Raw genomic sequence first — 15,044 nt, 5'->3', positions numbered from 1 at the left:
ATTGGTTGTACAGCGCTTTGGGATATCCTGAAATCGTGAAAGGCACAATACTAATGCAAGCCTTTCTCTCTTTTATAATCAAAATCAGAACTGCTAGCTTTGAAAAATGATAAAACACTGCGTGAATTTGGCAAGCAGCAACTCAGCTAAATTTACTGAAATGTTTTTTTTTCAACTAGAGGCAAGGCAGGGCAGCTCAGTCCCGTGTTATGTACCGCCTGCAACATGTGGGAAGTCCACGATGCTTCTTGTCCTCTGACCGACCACGTGTGCGGGAAGTGCCACCAGCTGCAGCTACTTGAGCTCCGAATTTCGGAGCTTGAGCTGCAGCTGGAGGCGCTGAGGTACATCCGTGAGGCTGAGAGTTTCATGGATAACACGTTTTTAGACGTGGTCATCCCACAGCTTATGGAAGTGCAGACAGAGAGGAAATGGGTGACCATCAGTCAGAAGAAGAAAGGTGACAGGCAGGTGGTCAGGAAATCCCCAGGGTGTATCTCGCTTGAGGATCATTTTTCTGTGTTGGAAAATGGTGAGAGTGATGGTTCCTCTGGGGAGTGCAGCCACCCTCATGGCACTGTGAATGTCTCAGCTGCCAGGGGGAAGGAAAAAGAGGGAAACAGCAACAGTGGTAGTAGACTTGATAGTAAGGGGAACAGACAGGTGTTTCTGTGGCCACAGACATGACTCCAGGATGGTATGTTGCCTCCCTGGTGCCATGGTCAAGGATGTCACTGAACAGCTGCATAGCGTTCTAAAGGAGGAGGGCAAACAGACATAGATCGTGGGACATATTGATACCAACGACATAGGTAGAAAGAAGGATGAGGTCCTGCAAGCAGAATTTAGGGAGCAGGAAGCAGATTAAAAAACAGGACCTCAAAGGTAGTAATCTCTGGATTACTTCTGGTGCCACACGCTAGTGAGTATAGAAATAGGAGGTTAGTCCAGATGAATGTGTGGCTGGAGAGATGGTGCAGGAGGGGGGGGCTTTAGATTTCTGTGACATTGGGACCATTTCTGGGGGCGGTGGGACCTGTACAAGGTGGGCGGGTTGCACCTGAACCAGAATGGGACCAACATCCTTGTGGGGAGGTTTGCTAATGCTGTTGGGGAGGGTTTAAACTAACTTGGCAGGGGAATGGGATCCTGAGAGGAGGTTCAGCAGGGGGAGATGCACAGCCAAAATTAGAAGAGAGGGCAAGTGAGTCTGGAAGGCATAGAAATTATAGGCCAGTTAAGGCACAAGGCAGTTTGGCAAGGTTGGATGGTATTTATCTTAACCCAAGGGGTCTGACGAATAAGGCAGATGAGTTGAGGGCACAAATAACACATGGAAGTATGATGTAATTGCTGTCACAGAGACATGGTTGAGAGAGGGGCAGGATTGGCAGCTCAATATTCCAGGATATAGGGTCTTCAGGCGAAACAGGGAAGGAGATAAAAGAGGAGGGGGTATCGCAATATTGATCAAGGAATCAATTACAGCAATAAGGAGGTATGACATCTTAGAAGGCTCCTCAAATGAAGCCATATGTGTAGAACTTAAAAACAAAAAAGGAGCAATCACATTGTTGGGAGTGTACTATAGGCCCCCAAACAGTCAGAGAAATAGAAGAGCAGATATGTAGGCAACTTTCAGAGAAGTATCAAAATAATAGGGTAGTAATAGTGGGGGATTTCAACAGCCCCAACATTAACTGGGTTATTCATAGTGTGATAGGTTTAGGGGGAGCGGAATTCTTAAAATGCATCCAGGAGAGCTTTTTAAGCCAGTACGTAGAAGGTCCTACAAGGGAGAGAGCAGTCTGGACTTACTTATAGGGAATGAAGCTGGGCAAGTGGTAGAGGGGGAGCATTTTGCAGATAGTGATCATAAATCCATTAGATTCAAGGTTGTTATGGAAAAGGGCAAGGATGGGTCAGAAATCAGAGTTCAAAATTGGGGGAAGGCAGATTTTAATAAGATCAGATATGATTTGGCCAGAGTGGACTGGGAGCAGCTACCTCTCAGCAAATCTGCATCAGAGCAGTGGGACTCATTCAAGAAGGAAATAGGGAGGGTACAGGGTCAACATATTCCAGTAAAGATACAGGGTGGGACCAACAAATCCAGGGAACCCTGTATGTCGAGGGATATACAGGATTGGATAAAGAGAAAAAGGGAGGCTTATGGCAGATACCGAGGGCTCAAAACGGCAGAAGCCCTAGAGGAGTATAGAATGTGTAAGGGGGAACTTAAAAAGGAAATTAGGAGAGCAAAAAGGGGGCATGAAAAAACATTGGCAGGTAAAATAAAGGAAAATCCAAAGTTATTTTATAAGTACATTAAGAGTAAGAGGATTACTATGGAAAGAGTAGGGCTCATTAAGGACCATAGTGGTAATTTGTGTGTGGAGCTGGAAGACATAGGTAGGATTCTAAATGAATACTTTGTGTCGGTGTTCACAAGTGAGAGGGACGACGTGGGTATGGAAATCAGGCAGAAGGACTGTGATATAATTAAAGAAATTAACATAGAAAAGGAGGAAGTTCTAAGTGCTCTGGCAGGCTTAAAAGTAGATAAATCTCCAGGCCTGGATGAAATGTATCCCAGGCTGTTGAGTGAGACAGGGGAGGAGATAGCAGGGGCGCTGGCAATAATTTTCAATACCTCTCTGGCCACAGGAGACTGGAGGACTGGAGGACAGCCAATGTGGTACCGTTATTCAAGAAGGGAGGAAGGGAAAACCAGGGAACTACAGGCCAGCCAGTCTAACCTCAGTGGTGGGGAAACTATTGGAAGCAATTCTTGGGGACAGAATTAATCTACACTTGGAGAGGCAAGGATTAATCAAGGACAGTCAGCATGGTTTTGTTAAAGGGAAGTCATGTCTGACCAATTTGATTGAATTTTTCGAAAAGATGACCAGGTGTGTAGATGAGGGCAATATATTTGACATAGTCAGCTTGGACTTCAGCAAGGCTTTTGATAAGGTCCCACATGGGAGACTGATAACGAAGGTAAGAGCCCATGGAATCCAAGGCAATTTGGCAAATTGGATCCAGGATTGGCTGAGTGGCAGGAAGCAGAGGGTGATGGTCAAGGGGTGTTTTTGTGACTGGATGCCTGTGTCCAGTGGGGTTCCACAAGGATCGGTGTTGGGTCCCTTGCTGTTTGTGGTATATATAAACGATTTAGACTTGAACGTAGGAGGTTGATCAGTAAGTTCGCGAATGACACGAAAATTGGTGGGGTGGTAAATAGTGAGGAGGATAGCCTTAGATTACAGGAGGATATAGACGGCCTGATCAGTGGCAAATGGAATTTAATCCAGATAAGTGTGTGTTGATGCACTTGGGCAGGACAAACAAGGCATGGGAATACACAATGAATGGTAGGGCCCTGGGAAGTACCGAGGATTAGAGGGACCTTCTTGTGCATGTCCACCTGTCCCTTAAGGTAGCGGGACAGGTAGATAAGGTAGTTAAGAAGGCATATGGGATACTTGCCTTTATTAGCCAAGGCATAGAATATAAGAGCAGGGAGGTTATGCTGGAACTGTATAAAACGCTGGTTAGGCCACAGCTAGAGTATTACATGCAGTTCTGGAATCTGCATTATAGGAAGGATGTGATTGCACTAGAGAGAGTGCAGAGGAGATTTACCAGGATGTTGCCTGGGCTGGAGAGTTTTAGTTATGAGGAGAGATTGGATAGACTGGGGTTATTTTCCCTGGGGCAGAGGGGATTGAGGGGAGACATGATTGAGGGATATAAAATTATGAGGGGCATAGATAGGGTAGACAGAAAGGAACTTTTCCCCTTGGTGGAGGGATCAATAACCGGGGGCATAGATTTAAGGCAAGGGGCAGGAGGTTTAGAGGGGATGTGAGGAAGAATTTTTTCACCCAGAGGGTTGTGGGACTGTGGAACTCACTGCCTGAAAGGGTGGTAGAGGCAGAAACCCTCATAACATTTAAGAAGTATTTGGATGTGCACTTGCGATGCCATGGTATACAAGGCTATGGGCCTAGTGCTGGAAAATGGGATTAGAATAGTTAGGTACTTGTTTGACCGGTGCAGATTTGATGGGCCGAGGGGCTTTTTTCTGTGCTGTAGACCTCCATGACTCTAAATACTTCTTGTGTGGAGAGATGGTGAGTTTTGAGAATGTAAATTGAGCAATATAAATTGGCATGTACGTGCCACTGCAAGGGAGGAAAGAAATTTGGGAAACTTGAGAAAAAGGGCCCATAGGTTCTCCAGAAACAAGGTACAGCTACAGAGAACTCCAGTATGGTTTTGACCAAGATTTAATTGGAATAACATTAGCTGCACATCTTTCCTCCTCATGTACCAAATCAAACAAAATCTGGTGCAATACAGGACATTTTTACATTGAGCCTTTATCCTATGAACAGGGTTTCAAATAAGCTAGAATTAACACCAGAAAGTTAATTTCAACAATTCATTTTTTTAGGAGAGGAATGAAGTTGAATAGCCAAAACAGTTTCTCATTGGAGTGGACACATCTCAACAACATTCCATTTGAACTTTTGCTTGTTAAGAAATGGAAGGCACCTTTTAATATTGAGGTGCCGTACTATATGCTCAGTTAAAAAAAACAAAGATTTTCAAAGATGTAATACATGGAACGTTTGCTTAACAGTACAAATAACTAATGGTCTAAAGAACCATCAACATGATTTAATTCAGCATCATCAGAAATTAAATCATCACTTTCGACCACAACTTTGTGCAAGTTTTCTTTTCAAAAAGTAGGGGAGAATTATTCTGGAAACTTGATAAGTATGCAGCACTAGTGATGCCCAATAGTTTATTTCCAGACATTGCTCAGTTGCCTTCTTGTGTTACTTTGTCCTTCTGTTTATGGCTGGGATTATGATTTACCAGCAAAGATGTACCTACCGCATTTATAAGGCTTTTGATTGCCATGCTCTTTCTGCTTTAAGGATATGTACCCAACCTCCCAGATCAACCATATTAAGTTACAGCAATGTACCTACATTCGCTATTGATCTGGTCATGTTTATGCCTCATCTCAATAAAGTAATTCAATTTAATGGTCTCTGATGTCCAATGCAACAAATAGTGGTCTGAACCATTGTTTTTCAGATCTTTCTTTATACACATTAAAGTCTCTGATATTCCAAGGCACTTCACCAACTGGTCTGGCAAAGAAATAAGAGGGGTCACAGCTGAAAGCAGGCGGTCAAGCTGTATTGGGACATGTGCGTTCCCATGGGAATGCTCCCAAGTTACTATGGCATTGAGCTCCAATGACCAATATAGCTACATCTAAGAGAAAATCCCATTTGAAAAGCATTCTGTAGTATCCTAGTGACTTTGAAGAGCAATGTGTTTTAGACAGATGTCCTAGTGTCCATTAAAATATTGGCAGCATCCTGTTGGCATTGCTACAGTTGAGGTTTGTTCAGCTGCTGCCTTTGTTGGAAGATGTACTGGCAACTAGATAAAGGAGCTGTGGGCAGAACTTTGCTTTCACTTCCTCATTCACTGGGATTCCCTTTTTTAAATGAATTTTCTATATGGTATATGTGTAGATTATTTCCAATTAAACTAGACGAAGAAATATTTTATTCATTCAATTAAAAAAAAGTAAAAAATTAATCATTTCTGGAGCATTAGCTCACAAGACTACGGTAATTTTTTGTAAGAAAATTAAAAGTGTTAATTATTCATTTCAGAATTCTATGATTTAGGAATTCTGCACATTATGATGTTTGATAAATTGGATTAAATTGTTTCTGCAGATGCTTAAATGCAATTTTAGAAACTGAATGCTTTGGTAGTTAAGGGAAAAAACTTATACAGTCTGACTTTAATGCGTTCCTCAACTATGTCCATGTATCAGTGACTCCGTCAACTGGGTCATTGAAAACTGCAGCAGTATAAGTTAGGGAGGAAATGAATTAAAGTATTTACTTAAAATAGTCCTGGGTGGTAAAATGGACTAGGAGACTGTCCTTTCACCACTGGGACCTAGTTTCAAATCTGACTCAGCCTGATTAGATATTAAGTTTCTTTTGACTCTCTTTGATGACTGTTCAGGAACCACAAAGGAGTTAGTTTGAACATTTAGCTCCCATTAGATGGCCCACAAAACACAACTCGCTCTATCTTAGCACTAGATCAATGTCACTCAGAAGGGCCATACATCAAACTAGTAGGCCAAATAAAAGAATGACATAACAGTACTTATTCCAACACTGTTACATCTGTCTTTCCATTTTGACACCATTTACACATAAATAAAATCATCTAGAATGATTGGTCAGATTGTTATGATTCTGGTTTGCTCTTGATATCATTCTCTAAAACTTAACTCTATGAATCAGTAAATGGGTTTATGTCCCACTGGGTAAGTAATCTTGTTGTAAATCTATCCATGCATTACATCTGGGATTACACTACATCTCCAATTCAGAACAAAGAACTATCGGCCATTCCCAACAGTAAGTGCACCAAGCAAAATATCGAACAACAGTTTGCACCAAAACAGCCCAAAGTTCTTCACAGAGGCAGGAAGGAAAAGAATAGATACCAAGCCAAGGTGACATAAAGCTTCATCAAAGAAGTGTATTTTAAGGAGGGTTTTAAAAGGTGGAGAAACATCGAGTCTAAGGGATGGAAGTCCACAGAGTGAAGTCAAGTGCCCTAGGTTATTGAAACAAAGGGTAAAGTGGATAAATGAAGGGAGCTATTAAGGTGCTGAAGTGTTAGAGGAGTTACAGAGATAGGAAGACAATGTCATGGAGAATTTTAACATGTGGATGGGAATTTAAAATTTGAGGTTTCTGGGGTTTAGGAGCCAAGGTAGATCAATGAGAGTAGGAGTGATGGCCAAACAGAAGTTGATGTGAAATAGGGTTACAGTTTTGGATAAACTGACGCTTATGGAGGATGGAGAATGAGAGGCTAACAGGAGAGCGCTGGAATAGTTGAGTCGGGAGATCACAAAGGTATAGATGAGGGTTACAACAGCAGATGAGCTGAGGTAGGGTGGAGACGAGTAGGCTATCTTTGTGACATACAGGCTATGGGATTAGAAATTCAGCTCAGGGTTAATAGTGTGCTAAAGCTTTGAACAATCTAGTTAACCTGAGACAGTGGGTAGGAGGAGGATGGGCTGAGTAACAAAAGGCAATGCTTCTAGTCTTCTCAATGTTCAGGTGGAGGATATTATGGCTTATCCATTGCCGCAGTCTGACAGAAGCAGTGGAGGGGTCCACTGAAGTGTTGGGCAGAGGGATCCAGAGGTGAGTCCCATGAATGAAATGAGACCAAAGAAGCCACAGGGGAAATGGAGCAGAAATGAGAGAGGGAGAGGGGAGAAAGTGAGCGTGAGTGTAAGAGAATAAGGGGTTTAAAGCTACAATAGGGATTGCCCAAAGGGAGGTTTCAATTAGTGGGTAAGTGTAAAAGGGTGAAAGCTGCAGAAAAGGCTGACTACAAGGGCCTAGGTTTTCACTCCTGAGGCGGGTGCACAGAGTCAGGAAATCTCCCGGCTCTCCGCACCCACCTCAGGAGAAAGGTCCCCAAATGGTGGGATCTTCATTCCAGGATGGCGGATGCAGGATAGAGTTGGGCCCACCTCCACGGATGCAGATTGCAGGTGGTTACAGAGATGTGGGGCACTGAGGCAGGATAGTTAAACGGCTGTTAAACAGCTTCTTGAACTGCTACAGTCCATGTGTTGTACAGTCCATGTTGGACAGGCTTTGGGGAATGAGAAGAATTCCCAGCCTCTGGCCTGCTCTTGTGGCCATAGTATTTATATGGCTGGTCCAGTTCAGTTTCTGGTCAATGGTAACCCCAGGATGTTGAGACCATCATTATCATGATGGTAATGCCATTGAATGTCAAGGAGTGATGGTTATATTCTCTCTTGTTGGAGATGGCCATTGCCTGGCACTTGTGTGGCACAAATGTTACTTGCCACTTGTCAGCCCAAGCCTGAATGCCGTTCAGGTCTTGCTGCATATGGACATGGACTGCTTCAGTATCTGAGGAGTTGTGAATGGTGCTGAACATTGTGCAATCATCAGTGAACATCCCCACTTCTGACCTGATGATGGGAGAGAAGGTCATTGATGATGCAGATGAAGATGGTTGGGTCTAGGACACTACCCTGAGGAAATCCTGCAGCGATGTCCCAGAATTAAAACAATCACAATCGATAAGCAAAAGTTACTGGAAAACAATCAGAACTAAAGGTTGACAAGTACCCTAGACATGATGGCTTTCATCCTAGGGTCTTATAAGAGATTCCTGCAGAGAAAGTAGATGCGTTGGTGTTGATCTTCCAAAATTCCATAGCTTCTGGAAAGGTTCCAGCAGATTGGAAAATCCTTAATGTAACACCTTTACTCAAGAAAGGAGGGAAACATAAAGCAGGAAACTATAGGCCAATTAGCCTAACATCTGTCAAAGGGAAAGTGCTAGAATCCATTATTAAGGACATTTAGCAAATCATAATCCAATCAGGCAGAGTCAACATGGTTTTCTGAAAGTGAAATCACATTTGACTAATTTATTAGAATTCTTTGAGCAAATAACAAGCAACTTGGATAATGGAGAACCTATAGATATGGTTTACTTGGGTTTCCAAAAGGCATTAAAAAAGGTACCACGTCAAAGGTTACTCCACAAAATAAGAGCTCATGGTGTAGGGGGTAACATATTAGTATGAGCAGGGATTTGGTTAGCTAACAGGAAGCAGGGAGTAGGGATAAATGTGTCATTTTCGGGTTAGCAAGCTATTACTAGTGGAGTGCCACAAGGATCAGTACTGGGGCCTCAACTATTTACAATCCTTATCAATGACTAGGCTGAAGGTGCTGAAGATATGGTAGCTAAATTTGCTGATGACACAAAGATAGGTAGGAAAGTAAACTGTAAAGAGTATGTAAAAAGTCTACAGAGGTATTGAGATAGGTTAAGTGAGTGAGCAAAAAATTGGCAGATGGAGTATAATGTGGGACAATGTGAACTTGTCCATTTTGGAAGGAAAGAAATAGAAAGAGACTGGAGAACTCTTGTAAAGGGATCTGGATGACCTGGTACACGAATCGCAAAAGGTTGGTATGCAGGTGCATCAAGTGATTAGGAAGGCAAGTGAAATGTTGGCCTTTATCGCAACAGGAACCGAGCATAAATGTAGGGAAGCTTTGCTACAGCTGAACAGAGAGTTGATGAGATCACATCTGGAGTACTGCGTACAGTTTTGGTCTCCTTACCTAAGAAGGGGTATAACTGCATTAGAAGCAGTTCAGAGAAGGTTCACACGATTGATTCCTGGGATGAAGGGATTATCTCATGAGAAAAGATTGAACAGATTGGCCTTATACACATTGGAGTTTAGAAGAATGAGAGGTGATCTTACTGAAACACACAAGATCCTGAGGGGACTTGACAGGGCAGATACTGGGAGAATGTTTCCCCTTCAGGGAGAAACTAGAACCAGGGGACACAGTTTAAAAGTGAGATTGAGGTAATGAGAATTTTTTTCTCTCAGATGGTCATCAGTCTGTGGAATTCTCCTCCCCAGAGAGCAGTGGGGGTTGGGTCATTGAATATGTCCAAGGCCAAATTAAATAGATCTTTGATGAGCAAGGGAGTCAAGGGATAGGGGGGGGCAAACAGGAAAGTGGAATTAGGGCCACAATCAGATCAGCCATGATCTTAGCAAATGGTGGAGCAGGCTCAGGAGCCGAATGGCCTACTCCTGCTCCTATAGGATAATTCCTGAGTTCGCGTGTTCTTGCATTTATCTGAACTCAGCAGGGAGTTAAGATGGTCCTGCTGAGTTCAGGTTTCACCCATGTGAGTTATGTCCTGCCCTGTTCCCCTACCAGTGGAAACAGGATATGGTGGAAATGAGGGCAAGACTTCTGGATCGGGGGTCCCAGCACCGGTTTGGATATATCGTGGAGTTTCCATGGCTCTGTGAAAATCTAGGCCATGGCCTCTATCTTGTTCATAAAGAACTCCATTAGCTCCTTACACTGAAGGTGGAGGGGAGAAGAGTTTAAGGAATTGTTTGCTAGAGCTTCAGGTTCTGTTAGCTCTCCAGCACGATCCTTGAGTAGTGGGTGGCTTTGGTAGAGGGGAAGAGAATTAATAGAGCTGAATGTGGTCCAGCCAGATCTAAACCAGCTGAAGGCAGATATGTACAAGTTAGCATCCCTTAGACTTGAGGAAATTAAGATGAGGGCCATACCAGGGCACACATCAGGAGGGTTGTGCTGGGACAAAGGCATCAAGGATGGATGTCAGGGAGTGGTTGAGCAGACTGACAGCTACAGAAATGTTGTGACAAATGGACAGTCAATGGCTAAATGGTTGAGAGTTTAAAAGGGCAATTGTAAGCGGAGAAGATTTTGTTTCCTGAAGGGGTTGCAGGAGGAAGTTAGGGCTGGAGGAAACATTGCAACGTGGATGCCAAGGATATAAGGAAGTAGTTGGAGATGGCTGGTCAGTAATCAAAACCATGGGAATAAGAGGTCATGAAAGATGGCAAGATCAAGAAGTGATCATGAATACAGATGGCAAAGATTACTTTGCTTGTAAACATTTGGTGAGGATATGAGAGTTGAATGAATGTATTCTAGTTGTTAGCTGTACAGAAGAATAATCAGAACAAATCTTTAATTCTTTTTGGGTGCATCATTCTAGATTCTCCTTTTCAGGTCCTGCTGGGCTAGATTGCAACCACGGTCATTACTTTTCTTTGCATTTAATTGTACGTTCGAAGGAGTCAATTGGTTTAAGTCTATGAGGCTTCTGCAAATTCATCCAATAGCAGTAACTTATCACCATATATTTACCTACATTTATAACAGGCCATATCCATTCAAGCTCATTCTCATTTCTCAGTTTGGGTCAGACCTTCTTCAAGGCTGTTCCATTACAAGATCTTTCATTGCCATTCCCCCCTCCCCCATGCAATGGCCTTTGCTTGTCCGTTTCGTTAGTGGCTTCTGCAGATCACAGTTGAGTTCTTTCAAGTTCTCTGTCCATTTCTCACACAACCGCATACTACACATTTCTATGGCCCAAAGTGCAATATTTGTAACTATAACTTAGGTGTTTAGCTCATGGAATAGCATTCTTGCAGTGCATTCTGACTCATCCCAGATGTCTGTATTTTTCTAGTGACATAAATGTACTGAGATTCTAGAAGACACACAGAATAGGTTGCTTGCTCCGGAAAGTATATTTAAATAAAGATAAAAAATGTTAAGTCCTGTTTAAGGTACTTGCCTGCGGTTCACCAATATTGAGGAAGAATTGCTTTGGTCAGTAAATGTGCAGTAAATTTCTAGTGCATTTACAATTGCACTGCATGTAACAGTATAACCAATTCTTCTGTTACTTTGCACCAGGAAATAAATAGTTCCTTACAGCAATAGACTGAGGTTCTACTATCTGAAAACTAACAGTGCACACACTGAAACTACCTAAAGCCCAACACATCACGTCCCTATGTTTAGAGGACATAAAAGCATGCATGAAGGTAGGGCCTATAATTACTGGATTTTAGCACAGGTCGCTGGAACTTCAAAAAGCAATTTCCTTCATGAACCCTTATGATTTTGAAAGTAATGATGATTATTACAATAGTAATTGTGGGAAGAAATGCAGCTTTGGCTAACCAGCATCCTACTTTTCTATTAACAAAGATCACAGTTATTCATTAGCTGCGACCAAACTGTCCAACTGCCAGTGGAAAACTGGACTTAGAGGAAAAATAACTGCAGTCGAAGTCAAAGAAGGACAGTGAAGTAAATAATCAAAGACACATTTCAACGTCTAATCTGTAGAGAACACAATATGTTGAAAGGGTTTCTGCCGATCTGGAGGTGAGCTCTGTCGATCTTCAGGCACAAAACCATCAGTACTGGGGAGACAACAAATTGCACTGGGTCCATCATCAAACTTCTACCCTATTAAACTTCATCTGAGGATCAAAGTTAATTTCAGACCACAAAAAACTTCAGGCAAATGACAAGCAAGCTTTACCAGGCCAAATTGCTCTCGTAAATACCTGAATTGATGAGCCAATAGTAGTGTTTGTTTTTCCAAATGAATTAATCCCACAATTCAAAAAGTCCCCTTTCCCTGTAAACTCTACTTGATGGAATTCACCATCTTCCTTCTAGGCGTGACTGCCTGACTTCAATCAAGTATCATCAAAAGATTCTTGCTTTACCAACAACTGCAGATATCTAACTGAAAACCAAGCAGTCAAATGTGCAGGACTTGGTTAAGTATGCAAATTTACCATGTGATGGGGTCTTGAAACATTACATAGTCTGTGCTGTTAATGGAGTCTGGGCAAAGGGAGCAAAGTGGAAAACGCAGAATGTAGACAGAGACTAAAAGAACTGATCTTCTGACAAATTTGACAGCAGGACCAGAGAGAAAACCATTCCCCAGGGTTTCCCAACCTCAAAACGGCATCCCCTGCTCCAAGCTAATATAGGGCCATTCAGTTTGGGACAACCAAATTTCAGAAAATCGATATCTAGTTTATTGTGGTATTTGTGTGTTGAACTTTGTCTTGTATCATCACATTTTAACTATTGAAAGAAAGAAGGACTTGCATTTATATAGTGCTTTTCATGACCACTAGTGCTTTATAACCAGTGAAAAGCTTTTGAAGCATAGTCACTGTTGTAATGTAGGAAATGCAGCAGCCACTTTGCAAACAGCAACTCCACAAACAGCAATGTGATAATGACCAGGTAATCTGTTTTTTTTATGCTGACTGAGGTTACAAATATTGACCAGGACACCAGGAATAACTCCTCTTTGAAATAGTGCCATGGGATCTTTTACATCCATCCAAGCAGGCAAGTGGGGCCACAGTTTAAAGTCTCATCCAAAAGTTAGCACCTCCGACAGTGCAGTACTCCCTCAGTACTGCACTGTGTGAACCATTTCCAACAACTTTCTCAGCAGTGCTTACATTGAACTATCAGGTTGATAAATTCGCATTTCATGGCTGGATACACCACCAACTTCCAGCATGCTCATTGTTTTTTTAAAGTTAGAAAACTCTAGGGGTAAGCTGAGACCCCCAACCTCATTCAGAGATCTCAGGTTGGTTTTCTACCTCTGGGGAAAAAAGACATTTCAAAAAGACATGTGACTCTTTGGCAGAGATCCATATCATTCCACCCCACCCAACGCCTTCCTGACCACTCCTTTCCACCAAAACCCATTAGCCTGTTCTCTCTGTACATGGTGTCCACAAAGGCATTTAAAATAACTCAGTTGTCTGTGAGCCATGTCATACACTTATCTTTTCATTTCCCGTTTAACTGCTGATGACCATGTGTAGCATCCTCACTAATGAAGTGGGAGAGAAATATGCATTCTGCTTGATTGTTGGGTTTAAAACGACTGCAAACCATACCAAATGAGCGGTGGGAGGGGGTCCATTTTTAGACAGCTGTCATTTTAAAATGCTATTGAGGGGCCAAAGGCATGGTGAAACATCCCTTTACAAAATTAATTCTCGAGTCATGATGACCACCTCCTTCCCACCTCTCAGGATTTACCCTAGAGCTGCTGCCAGTGAGGTACTGAGAGCTCCCCTAAATTATTTGAGACCTGCCTGTGGAAGTAAATCTAGGGCCAGCAGCTCTCCAAATAGGCAGTTGAGGTCCCAAGACCAGCATCTATTAATGTTCATACCTCTAGGTTTAGGTGGGCACTGCCATATTAACATGCCCAGAATACTTTCTACACCCATGTAGAATTGACTGTAGGGCAAAGCCAGAGCAAAAAATGTTTGCACGTCTATTAAAAACATGGGACTTGCCAAAAGAAGAGAAATTACACAGCTACAGTGCAATGACCCACACACATAGGTTATGAAAAACTCTAGCCCAATAGCGTCAAAGACTGCATTGACTCATGTACATGGATTAGTGCATGTATAGCTGAGCTTTCCTTAACTATAAATGAATTTCAAACCACAAAACAGTAGTATTGGGTATATGATAACACCATGTTGTCCACAAAGAGACTTTGGGGGCATTATTAAACACAAGCACGTTGATAAATGTAAAGGTTTTCCTGTTTGGTTAACTTTCACCCCTCTCACCACATGAAGTCTACTTGGGGGAAAAAAAGAGGCCGACACTGGATAAAGCCATTGTAAATAGTTATGTTGCTGGATGCTCCTTTCCAGATAGAATGAGAACAGATTATACAGGCTCTTATCCATGCCAGTTGGGAATCTCATTCATACAGAAAATGTTGCAAAAGAAAAAATTCTTTGATTTCCAAGGCTTCTAAAATTAAAGTCAAACCGGTTCAAAAAGAGCGCCTCAGCGATTCAACAAAGTGAATCAACAAACTCTGATGAAAAAAGCAATGCAGAAATACTTTGGTGCATTGACAAAACAAAAATGGTCCAGTTTTAAAACTGGAAGCAAGTCTCAGTGTTAAATGGGTTAACAAGTTGCTATGCACCTGCCACTACAATAACAAAAATGTTAGTAATTCAGCACGAGTATTTTCCAATTAGAACTGGCTTTTCAACAAATCATGTATAATTTATCTAGATGCAGAGGTTGAGTAACGTGCTGAGTGCAGAGCTCAAAACAAACTAATTAAAAACGGAAGCATTCCTCAGGAAAAAATGGTGGTGGAAGGGGGCACAGAACAGATCCACATAATCTCCAACAAATCAAGAGTGATTTATTTCCTAAAGCACAATAAAACACAATGACAGGTGCTGCTGTGTTGGGCATCAGTGACAACATTAGTCAATTTATAATGTTAGGAGAACTCAGCAAATTTCACATATAGATCATCTGCATGTTCACAGCTGATTACTTTAAAGTCGCATTTGTGACAATCAATGGCTTACGTTCTGATGCTGTCATTTCAAAGCTGACCAACCGGGACCTTTCCCCATATTGGCAGAAGCCAATCAAACACACAGCCAGCCTACCTGTAATGCCAATCCCCAAATAGCAAGCTTACCCATGCCACCAACAGGA

The 15,044-nt window shown here is 42.2% G+C and overlaps 1 protein-coding gene across 1 annotated transcript in view; it reads right to left on the bottom strand.

The window, feature by feature from the left end:
- The window catches only part of LOC144696757 (A disintegrin and metalloproteinase with thrombospondin motifs 20), a 440,683-nt gene that overhangs the window by 310,691 nt on the left and 114,948 nt on the right, over positions 1-15,044 (bottom strand). The window lies entirely within an intron of this gene.

This window comes from Cetorhinus maximus, chromosome 22 (assembly GCF_964194155.1).
Source record: "Cetorhinus maximus chromosome 22, sCetMax3.hap1.1, whole genome shotgun sequence".
NCBI classification, from domain to species: Eukaryota; Metazoa; Chordata; class Chondrichthyes; order Lamniformes; family Cetorhinidae; genus Cetorhinus; species Cetorhinus maximus.
The sequence above is the reverse complement of the archived record's forward strand: the minus strand, read 5'-3'. Positions and strand labels throughout refer to the sequence as shown.